Source organism: Macaca mulatta, chromosome 14 (genome assembly GCF_049350105.2).
Source record: "Macaca mulatta isolate MMU2019108-1 chromosome 14, T2T-MMU8v2.0, whole genome shotgun sequence".
Classification (NCBI taxonomy): Eukaryota; Metazoa; Chordata; class Mammalia; order Primates; family Cercopithecidae; genus Macaca; species Macaca mulatta.
In genome coordinates this window covers 91,878,704-91,891,129 of record NC_133419.1, presented here as the reverse complement: position 1 = coordinate 91,891,129, position 12,426 = coordinate 91,878,704, and positions in this window count along the sequence as shown.

Genomic DNA, 12,426 nt, shown 5'->3' with positions numbered 1-12,426 from the left:
CTGTCTTAAAAGTTTTCTGAGACAAACAGTGAGGTCTGTATAGAAGATGACATTTTAGTGACTACTGGAGGATGAACAGATGTTTCTCTAACAGAAATGGAAGAGAGTACATAAAGAAAAATGAATCATATAGGCACTAAAGTATAAGGGAATTACAGTCTGAGTCTATACAGCTGTTATAGGAATACAGAAGCCTATTATTTAAGCTGTTTCCACTGGATGAATTATTCTTCCTCACTTATTCTTCTACTGGATCTGTAAGGCAGTCCACATCTTCCACAGTCAAGCTAGGCTTAGACCTCAGAGGACAGCTTTAGTCTCTTCATTTGCTATGTGAAGTACTGTAGGATTCCTTGTGGACATGAAGAAGATAATGGGACTACCAGGGAGAATGCTGAGTGGTAAAATTAATGTTACTTTTCTTTTTATAGTTAACCTTTTGTTATGGACTAAGTTCAAAGAAAAGTTAACCAAAGGCATAACTTGAATTCCAGGCTTCTCTAATTATTATAGCTAAGTTGCTTGATATAAAATTACTAAAATTCTTTGAGTCTCAAGCATCTCATTTGTCAAATAGGGGTAATAATAACACCTAGTTATATAGTGGCTATGAAAATTAAGATATTCATAGTGATTCTACGAGGAAGTAGTCAAACTGATTCCTTTCAATTTCATATCAGTTAAGGATCAAGATTGTCTTTTCTTTCTCCCACCCTCACACATTGTGTCTAGTACTTTACCCCCTCATCCAAGAATTTACAAGCATCCATGGTTTTTATTCAGGCAACATTGTAGGCAGGTATGTTATAAAGAGTTTTAGCAGGTTTTGCTTTTAACAAAGTGTCTAGAAATCACACTGATAAAGTATTTTTAATTTGGATAATTTAATGAGGACTAATCCAACTGTAAATTCTTAATGCATGGGGAATAGATATACAGCATCTTTAAGCAGGACAGTTTTATTTTCCTCAATCATTTTGCTCCTTAGGTTTTCAGATGCTGTAACCCAAGTTTTCTCCTCAAATGTTCTTACAGATTGTGCTCTTCTCACAGCCTCCATCTGACTCAAGAGAATATATTCGTAAGTTACCTGCTGAAACCCCACTGAAACAAAACTTTAGAACTGGAGACAAAGAGTTATTTATATGACTCCCAAATGCCGTCTCAAAGGATGTCTTATTTTCACTTACTTTCACATTGTCACATGTATCTAACAGAAAAGAATCGGTCCATTCATGGTACTGGATATATAAGGGAATGAAATACCTGCTTCTCTCTAGGAAAGCCACAAAAGAAAGTTTGCCCTATATTCTGGAAATTTCAAAGCAAAAAGGTACAAATGGATGACATAGGCCAACATTCAATGAGTACCTATTTTGTACCCGCATTTTGCCAACTTTTAATATAAAAATTCAGAGATGTGGAATTCGTCTCCCAACAGTTAAGAAATGGCCTAACATTAAACAAAAATCAGAACTGATATGGCAAAATTAATATTTCTGGTTTCTTTCCATAAGGTGACTCCATAAGAAAAGGAAGCCTACATTATCACATAAAGAAACACTGAGAGTTAAAGGGGAAGGGCATGATGCTTCTCCAAATAACTCTCTGCAACATTATATGCTCTCTACCAATCCCATTAAGTAAAACCTGCTTGCCCAGGCTCAAAGCTTCTATATACCTGACCTGCTTCTTTGTAGCATTAACTCTCTTAGAAGACACAATAATCATTTTAAGGTCAATTTTCCATGTATGTTTTCAGATATGTGAAGTTACTGGCGATTAGGCTCAGAGTCAAGCACAAAGTGAATACCAGGATAAATGTGAAACGTGTCTAAAGATAAACTACTATTTGGGTTACAGGGTTCTCTGCTGCCTGGCTCACTGCTATCTTTGAAAACTCACTTTGCTGATCTATCATCTAAGTTGTTATTTGCCACTTTAAGCTGGAAAAATTGGCATGAACTTTCCATTCTCATGTTTGGAACAAAGAATTGTGGGCTTTTGATTATCATAATGTCTGGTAAATATCAATCTCACTGATACTGTGGCAGAGGAGGCCCATATCTCCCTGTGATTTAGATGTGTTTGCTTTAGTAACTGAAAAAATTGCTCTTTCAACACAAAACTGCCTGAGACTTGAACTCGTGATGTGTAAAAATCCTTCATCATGTTTAAAGATATCTAGTGGAACCTAATAAAACAGTGGGTTCTATTCATCATCTTTTTTTTTTTTTTTTTTTTTTTAACAAGTGTGAATTACACCATAATATGACAAGGTTGTTCATGCCTTAGTTACTTTTCAGCGGATTTTATTTTCAAATGAAAACTATATCACAGTGTCTATTAAATTTTGAAATTTTATAATATATGCCTTGCAGTTTGCTATTGGACTTATATAACAGGCCCTAACCTAGCCATGTGGAAAAGACAATTATGAACACACCATTAAAAATGAGGTTTCAGGATACCTGATCTCTGGAAAAACTTAAAGTGCCCTACATGACGAAAACTAATACAGCTGTATTCTAAATCACCTTCTCACTCTGTGTCCTTGACAATATTCATGCTACTACAACAATACAATCATGGTAGAAGTATTTTTTTTTTTAAATGCAACCTTTGTTCAATTTAAAAGGTATTTTGAATTGAATTATAAAATGGGTTCAAATGTAAAAAAGCATTTGAATTACAAAATGAATAAAATCACAGAGGAAAGGTGATTGTCGAACAGTCTTTCCTGCATTTCTCACTTTATCCATCTAAATTCCTTTACTTTAAAGAGGTGCCTGTATGTATACTATATCCATATGCATATATGTGCTCATATCTGTATACATATCTGTAGTCATACCTATATAAATATTTCCTCCTAAACACTTTTGACTAGTTGAATTTCTGTGAGTGTAAAATTCTAGATGTAAGAAAATTTTTGTTTGCTTGTTTTGTTGGTGTTTCTTTTGGGGATTTCCCTACGGCACCTACTCTAATAATTGGGAAAGAGACATTTGTTTCTTCTGTACTTACACATTGTTATGACGTGAAATGTGTGTCTTTTATCTCTATAAAAAAACTATATGGAATTACTTATTCCATAATATATGGAAGCCATATATCATGTTAGAAGCAAAATTGGAACTCAATATATCTTTTGACCACATGGTCTGAAACTTTATTTTGTTTCATTTTGTGCTGTATGAACTATGTGAGACTGATGTCATTGATATAGTATCTGAAGCAATTAATGAAATAAACTTTTGCATGATATTTAGAAAACCACCTGCCTGAAACAAACTCACCTCATGCACACTTCACAATAGCATGAAGAAGTTTCCCCAGCTAGCCCATTATCCCTATCATAATAACTTGATCCCCATAGTAGTCAGTGAGTTCTATCACAACAAAAGGTAAAAATAATTCATTTTTGTATTTATTCTAAAGGCATTATCCAGTGATCTTATTTTTACACAGTGGAGAATGAATGTTCTGTTTCCATGTTCTTTCCTGACACAAACCAAACCCAGTCATCTTTGGAAACATGTCTCCGTGTAACCATCCAATGTTCAATTCTTGAAGTTGTAAGACACTTTTGTTCAAGTGTGTGGTTCTTATGGAGTTTATTTTTATTGTTCTTTATGTTACAGGGAAGGATGACTTGAACAGAATAAGATTCAAAACGAGTATATTACATAAAATACTAATCTTTGCTAGCTTTCAGCCTCCAAACCAGTTTTTCTTTCATGCTCCATTAATTTAGGGCTCTGTATTCCCGTTATCTTTTGTTTCTCACTCAAATCTAAGCAATTAACTAATTTCTTAGCTTATTTCTCATGCCTGGTTCTACTGTCTTGAAAAACTGCTTGACCCTATTAAATTACTAGAAGGTTATTTGGTAAATATGCAGGCCTAGAATCCTAGTTTTGTCATGCTAGAAAAAAATCCATCTGTCCCTGTATCAGGTTTCCACTCACCAAGCTCATACAACTGATGTATAAAACCAAAAGGCAAATACATTGACTTGGTATTAGATACATAATCATTAAAAACTTGGAATATTTAGGTCTAAAATAAAGATAACAGAAAAACTAAAAATCAACCACAAAATTACTTGATGTACATGGAATGAAAACACATAATTGAATAAAACTGAGATTGCTACAGCAAAATTTAAGTAGTATAGCACAAAGGTTCTTGAATTCAACTATCAAATCTCAGCTTGATCACTTACAAGCTGTATAACCCTAGATAACTTTTTAAACTTTTTATCTCAATATACTCAAGAGTAAAATGAGAGGTTATTTATCATGGTTATTTATCTCAGGTTAAATTTTGCATTTATCTCAGGTTAAATTATTTATCTCAGGTTAAAATGTGAAATACTTCAACCAATGCCTGCTGGTATCAAATATGGTCCTTTGCACATGCTGTCTTACAATGAAGATTGGCTGGTGAGACCTTCATAGTTAAAGACTTTTAATGAAGGTGATTTCTGTCCTGGACACTTCCCATATGGACCTTGACTACATTTACGACCATTCCTTTCCTTTTACCGTATTTCCAGAGCTGACAAATAATCTTTTTAAGTTATTCATTTTTTCTTAGATTTATGTTAAATTTTGGTTGATCTCTACATACCCATGAACCATTCTATCTCCTTAAGGTAATCTTGCCCATCTGCTGTGAGCTATTTAGCACTGGATTTCACAGTTCAACACTTAATACACAAATATATTCCCTCCTTTCTCTTTTTTATAAAAAGCTTTATATCTCCATGTGTAAAACCCCATCTTTACAAAGATAACAAAATACTTGGAGAAAATGATATAACGTCAATGCAGGCTTTAGAAAAGACAAATCATCGCAGAAATAATATGCAACCCCAGCTGGTCAACTGACCAGACTCAGTTCATCAGTGGTCTGCAGGGACAAACCTCAGAAACATTTAAAACAAACAAACAAACATCCCAATGCTGTCAATTCTTTTAGTGTTTCCTGGCCAATTTACTGCGTGTAGATATCTTTTCTGTATGGCTAGCTTTTTTTATTCGTTTGTATTGTATATTATTCTCCCTTGCTATTTTGGCTATAGTAGTAAATGTGTTACTTGTCATAAGCAATAGAAGATGATGTCAGAGATCTTTTTTGAAAAGTTTTTGGGCCGGGCACGGTGGCTCAAGCCTGTAATCCCAGTACTTTGGGAGGCCGAGACAGGTGGATCAAGAGGTCAGGAGATCAAGACCATCCTGGCTAGCACAGTGAAACCCCGTCTCTACTAAAAAATACAAAAAACTAGCCGGGCGAGGTGGCGGGCGCCTGTAGTACCAGCTAATGTAGTCCCAGCTACTCGGGAGGCTGAGGCAGGAGAATGGCGTAAACCCGGGAGGCGGAGCTTGCAGTGAGCTGAGATCCGGCCACTGCACTCCAGTCTGGGCGACAGAGCGAGACTCCGTCTCCAAAAAAAAAAAAAAAAAAGAAAAAAAAGAAAAGTTTTTGAAGGTTGGAAAAATGGCTTACAGATTTCTTACTAGATTTAACTTATACCAAAAAAATTGGACATATATAGTTTAAGAGAATTCTGTAAGTCACACACTAGGTAACCCTGGGCCCAGGCATTTGGGGTCAGAACTCTTACTCTAAAACACGGCAATTTCTGAAATATCCATTTTAGTGACTGCTTTGGCTTCCATGATATCCAGTCTTGACTAATGAGTCTTGAAATCTTAGGAATAAGGCCCTAGTAAATGTAGATAATTGATCAATAGTGCTGTCTGGGAAAATACTTGATAATTATTCTCTCTTCAGAAATATAGAAAGAAAGAAAGAAAAAGACAGACAGACAGACAGACAGACAGATAGATAGATAGATAGATAGATAGATAGATAGATAGATAGATAGATAATGTGTATTTCTCTGTGTGTATATCTCATCTACTCTGCTCCTCCACATCCCCTACAGCTATCTCATACTTCTCATTTGATACTGGTTGAATTCTTACAACATGAGTAGGGTAGTTTTTGTCCATCACAAGCCTCAAATGAGTAGCCTAAAATTCAGAGAGGTAGGTACTTAGGCAAAAATCCCTCATTGAAGGACAAATCCAGGTTTTAAAAGTAGGTTTTCCAGCTTTGTGTCCACTGTTCTTTTGATTTATCAAACTTTGAAATGAATATACTTGCATAAAACAAGTATTTTCATTTTAGACCATTTGTATAAATAGCTGTGAAAGAAGGCCATAGGAATACAATGGGAGGAATATAATAGGGAGGAAATTAGTCAACGAAAGTATTTAATAATTCTGAAAATTATAATTCAAATGAAAAAACAGAGCTTTTCCAAATAAAGGGCTTTTGGGGAGGGAGTGCTGAAGAAGAAAATTAGGGAATAGACTTTTACCAGAGTTTCTGAGAAATTAGAGCTATGAGTGTGATGCTTTAAGAAATAAGAATGTAAACAAAGCAGAAGACAAAGCTGAATGAGACAAGCCAGGGCTGTGGATAGTTGCAGTGATAGATAACAGTGTTCCATGCATAGGTGGGCTCTTTAATTTACCAGAAAACTAAAATCAAAATATGACTATACTTGCATATTTAAATTGCTTCTTTAGGTTTCATATACCCTTCCTCTGAATATATACATTTTTATTTAATTTTGAATATGTACAGTTTTTTTGAAAACATAGTTATTTTTGAATACCTACACTGAGGAATCCAGTTGTCCTATCTGCCATTTTCAGGTACGGAATGAGCTTGTACAGAAATTAGTCTGAACTTATTTTAGAAAAGATTATAAAATAGACTTTGCCATATTATTTCTTTGAAGCAGCATTTAATTAAAAAAAATAGTTTAAATCCACTGCTTAGAGGAAAATCAAATCATTTTGAATCACAGAGACTAACATTGGATAGAAATTACTAGGTATCTCCTGGTTGTGTCATTTATATCAAAGCAATGCTGTGACAGAAATTTCAAAGAATTTTAGATTGAAAATTACAGTCGTGGAAAAATAGCTTAGACAAAAATGAAGGGTAAAAAAAAAGGGAAAAATAATGTGATATTCCATTTGCAATGTAATCCTGTTGGGTCTCTTAAGTGTTTAGAAATCTGATTCCCAGTTTTCTCTAATGGTTTTAAAATGAAGCCATTGAAAACTGCTCAGCAAGCCCTCCCTTGGTCTCACTACCCTTTGTGTTTCCTTTTTCTCTCTGCAGACACATTCTGTTGCATTTTTCCAGTCACTTCCCTCCAATGCCAGGCCTTCCCCAAAGAATATTTTTTTTATGATACTGAAAGTGAATTTTTTTTTTTTTTTTTTTTTTTTTATACAAAGGGCATGGGGACAATTGGACCTATCCAGGGACTATTTAAACCATTTTTGTGATTGAAAAGAAAACATTTGGGGATTTGTGGGTTCATTTGTAAGAATTTGAGAAAGAATGAACAGCAGGAGTCCATTAATATATTTTCAAATAATAATCTCAAGTGTTTTATGACAAATGTTCAAGTTGATAGTACGAAATGGCAGCATTTTGGAAGGAACTAAATTGTACCTGGATGCAAAGATTCTTATCCTAAGGAGACCATCCATCTTGGTTACTTCGACTTATTAATTTAACTGGACTTGAAAATAAGGTGAAAGAGGTAGCAATATAATGATTTTGCTCTATTTTTACTGCAAAACAAATTGCCTCTATATTTTAACTTTGTGGCCTGAGTCTATGGTGAATATTTATGATATTTTGATTTAAGCGAATTTCTGTTTTAAGAAAGTAGTTAGTGTGGTAGGGTGCGAAGAGTATGGATTATCTCTATCTCTTGTATTGAATTCAGCAAGTTGTTTAATTACCTCATAAAATTACATTTTAATATTGCTGTTTCAGTTATATGCACTTGAATCCAAATATTCCTCTTAGTTCATCTTCTGACATCTAGAATCTTCTGAAGAACAGAAAAAGGTCTACGATTATGTGCAAAATGGTTGGTGATGATGAGATGGAAACACATTTGTCTGTGCATTCATCTATCTTCAAATTGAATGCCCTATTTTTTTTTTAATCCTGAGTAGATAATATATTACCAGAGGCCCAACAGACTAGCAAGAGCAAGGAAAATTAGGGAAGTAGTAATAAAAGCGATAGGTGAGGGGCCATTAAGGAAAGCAAAATAAAATACGAAGGACTCAGAGGCTGAAGGGAGAGCAAAGCATCAGTCATTGAAATAACGAGTAAATGAGTTCAGCAGTCAAAATACATTTATTCATGTGTTCAGAAATGTATTAAACATGTATTTTTGAGAATTTCCTCTGTGCCAGGCTCATTTCTAGGGGACACAAGAGGAAACAAAAAACGCAAAAATTCCTACATTTGTAGAGCATTCATTCTAGTTAGGGAGAGGGTAAAGAAATGATAAAGGGTTAAAAATAAAGAAAAAAGGGACGGCGAGGAGAAGCATAAGAAAGCGACATTTAAATAAATTACTGAAAGAAAGGAGGGAGCCTTATGAAAAAAGCATGTCAGGAAAAGAAACAGGATGCAAAGAACCTGAAGCAAAGGTGCCTTGGTGAGGAAAGTTGCCTCCATGAGGAGACTGATGTGGCTGCAGTGGACTGATGCAGTGAGAGTAGGAGGAAATGAGATTTGGGAGGTCAGCAGGCCAGTGATTCCTAGGGCATTGTTTTACTTTGAAGTGAAAAGTCATTGAAGGATTTTGAGAAGTGAAATACATGAGATAAAGTTAAGGAAGGGAAGAAAGACAAGTGACTTTGCCCCGTAACATGGGCAAAGTCAGGAAAAGGGGTGAAACATAAGGCAGGGGATATAAAGAAATGTGTGAAGCACATCTCTTAATGCAGGACACGGGTTGTAATACCCAGGACATCAGCTCTTCCAACAGCACTTCCATTTTCGGTTTGTTGATTCCTTTTCATGCTGTGAGACAGTTCTGAATGTGCTTGGCCGGCAGCTGAGTTATGGAGTCAGGGAAAGAAGTAAAGCAGAGTATTTACCGATGAACAAAATGAACAAATAAGAACTTTCCCATGGCTTTCCATTGTTTTCAAATCTTTTAAAAACAATAGGTACCATTTTCGTCTTGTCATCCATCTTTACTTATTCATCATCTTGTCATATGTCATTTTGTCATCCATCTTTACTGCTGATATACGGACTAGAGAATGCTGTGGGTGAGTTGGGGCTGGTGGTGTGAAAAGCAGGTCTTTTTCTCAGAGGGCATTAGGCTTATTCCATGCTGAAGATCTAATTTATTTTACCTTCAATTTATGAAATATAATGCTATAAGGTGTTGGTTGCTTATTTAAAAAAAAAAAAGAAACCTAAGCATTTTTGAAATTCATATAATACTATTTATGAGCACCAAGTAGAGGCATTGTTTTAAATAATAATTGTGTATTATTTGGCTTTATTGTAACAGTAGTAGATATATTTTTATATGTATCTGTTTGGTAAAACATTGTCATTTTGTGGTCACAGTATATTTTAAATATCTTTCAATGTTTTGTTAATTTTTCCCACCATGAATCATAATTTCCCAGCATAAAATCCTAAAGTTTCCTTTCCCAGCCTTTTTTTTTAGAGTATATTACCTACATTTCTGCAATTAGAAATCTATTGCTCTAAGAGCAATAGAAAGCAGAAGGAAGGGGTTGTAATGAACACATTTTTGTGGGAAAAGATGTGGAGCAGCGTCCCTAATCTTTTTGGCATCAGGGACCAGTTTCATGGAAGATGACTCTTTAATTTTTCCTCTAATGAGGTGGGGCAGTGGTTTTGGGTTGAAACTGTTCCACTTAGATCATCAGGCATTAGATCCTCATAAGGAGCATGCACCCTAGATCCCTAGCATGCTCACTTCACAATAGGATTTGCGGTCCTATGAGAATCTGATGCCACTGCTGATCTCATAAGATACAAAGGTCAGGCAATAATGCTAACAGTAATGCTAGTTCACCAGCAGCTCACCCCCTCCCTGTGGCCCAGTTCCTAACAGGTTGGAGACTGGTACCAGTCTGTGGCCCAGGGGCTGAGGACCCCTGATGTAGAGTACAATAAAGAGATCACATGTTAGTGGATGAGGTTCTAACAGCAGTGCTCTGTGTCCAAAATGCAAGCTGTGGTTTCTGTGGGTAGGGGTTGTAGGATCTCGCTAGTAAACCTGTGAGTGAGTGGTGATTGCTATTTAAACTGGCTTCGTAGCTCTGATCCTGCAACTGTAGCTCAGAAATCTTCAAGATTCTTTGAGGTACATAATATCATTTAATAAGGAGGGTGATAATACCTGATTTTGAAAATAAAGTTTTGTTGAATGTCCATGCTAAGTAAGTATTTGGAACAGAGACCATCTGTCCCATAAAGTCTAAAATTTTAAGTCTCTCACCCAAATAAAAAATGTTTTCTGAGTCCTACTTTAATAAATGCTTTAGCTAGAGTGGGTTATAAATTGCAACTAAGACTTTAATTGATGAAAACTATTTTAAAGGTAAGGATAGGGCACAAAGAGTTTAATGTTCTCAGGCTCATATATATTTAATCAATATGGAAAATATAAAACTAGATATAAACTCAAAGGACTTAGCTCTAGAGCTCAATTTTTTAAGTACATGTTACATTTCTTATGTTAAATTTTGTGCTGGCTTTAGAGTTAGTAAAGATTTGGACTCTTGACTAAGTATTTCAGCTTTCATCTAGATGTATGCCTTAGTAGAATCTTGACAAATTTAGTAACTATGTAAGTTTAGCTTCACAGATTTAGAGACCAGGCTCAGAGAGAGATTTTTTTGTCAATGTAATTTTTACCAATTTTAGGTTAGAACTTGATCTGATAATCTTCTTGTTGAGACGTTATGCTACTTATATTTAAGTATTTTTATAATCCTGAATATTTGCATAGGCTATTTTCTTTCTGGTTACCCTTAGCGATACGAGTATTCTTCCAAAAGCATGTTCAATGTCAAATCTTAATGAATTAGTTCACTGCCAGGTTGAAGTAGGATCCTATGCCTTCAGGAGCAAATGATGGCTGTAACAAAAGTAATTTGTTTGAGAATCATAAGCAACATCAAGCCACCAGATAATGATGATGTCACATGTGGTCTTTCTGTGGATAAAAAATGACTTTTATGAGATTGTAAAATACAAAAGTCCTGCTATCTGGTTCATATGAGAGGACTTTGCCTTGCAAAGTAAGAATTTGAGAAATGGAATTTTCAAAGTAAAAACAAAAATGGCACGGACTCTAAGTTTTGGACCAGATTCCTCACCATCTGCAGCCAATCTGCATTGCCTGTAAATTTAATCAGACATCTTGCCCATCTGTAAATTTCAGTCTTTTCACACTGATTTTGTCCTAATGAATGGAATTTTCTCTCGTAATTTTCTTTGTTCATTTGTTAGACTTAGTCTCACGAACCCAATATGGAAATTGGGGAAAGATATGGATTCTTTATAAGTGAAATGTGTGTCTTTAACACTATAACTCTTTAGTAAATAAAAATAATGAGAATTGTTGTCACTAACAAGTGGTAAAAGTAACAGAATATTTCATTTCTGTTTACTCCATTGTAACACTATTTACACAGAAAAAAATCAAAGTTTTCATTATAAAATTTAGCAGTCTGACAAAAACAGTATAGCATGGACACATTCTCTGACTCTGAGGAAGGAAGAAAATAAAAGGATTATGGCTATTGATGTATATCATCTCTGATTTTTAAAAAGCAATAAAATTAAAGCAATATTTAGTAGTTGAATTTTTATGTAATTAGCTAAATTCTGATGGTGTGCTTAAAGTCATATATGGGCTAAAAGAAAATAACACTCTGTATAGATACATATCTATAAGTGGGACATTGTTCCACAGATTTTGGGACCCATAAGCATTCAATAATCATATATATATAAATATAATATAAATATTTATATTTATAACAAGTATGTTATTTAACTTTATACATATATAAACATAATATATATAATATATAATATACAATATTATAGTGTATATAGTATATATAATACATAGTATTATATGTTATATGATGTGTTATATATTATATACTATATATCATATAGTATATTATATGATATATCATATGATACATTATATGATATATCATATGATATATCATATGATACATTATATGATATATAGTATATATATCATAATATACTATTATATATAATACTATATATACTATTATATATAATACTATATATACTATTATATATAATACTATATATACTATTATATATAATACTATATATGATATATGCTATAATATATAAATTATATATAATATATTATATATTGTATATTGTATATTATATTTATATATTTATAAAGTTAAATAACATACTTTGTTATTTATATAAATATTATATTTATATATAATTATATAATTAAATATATATATA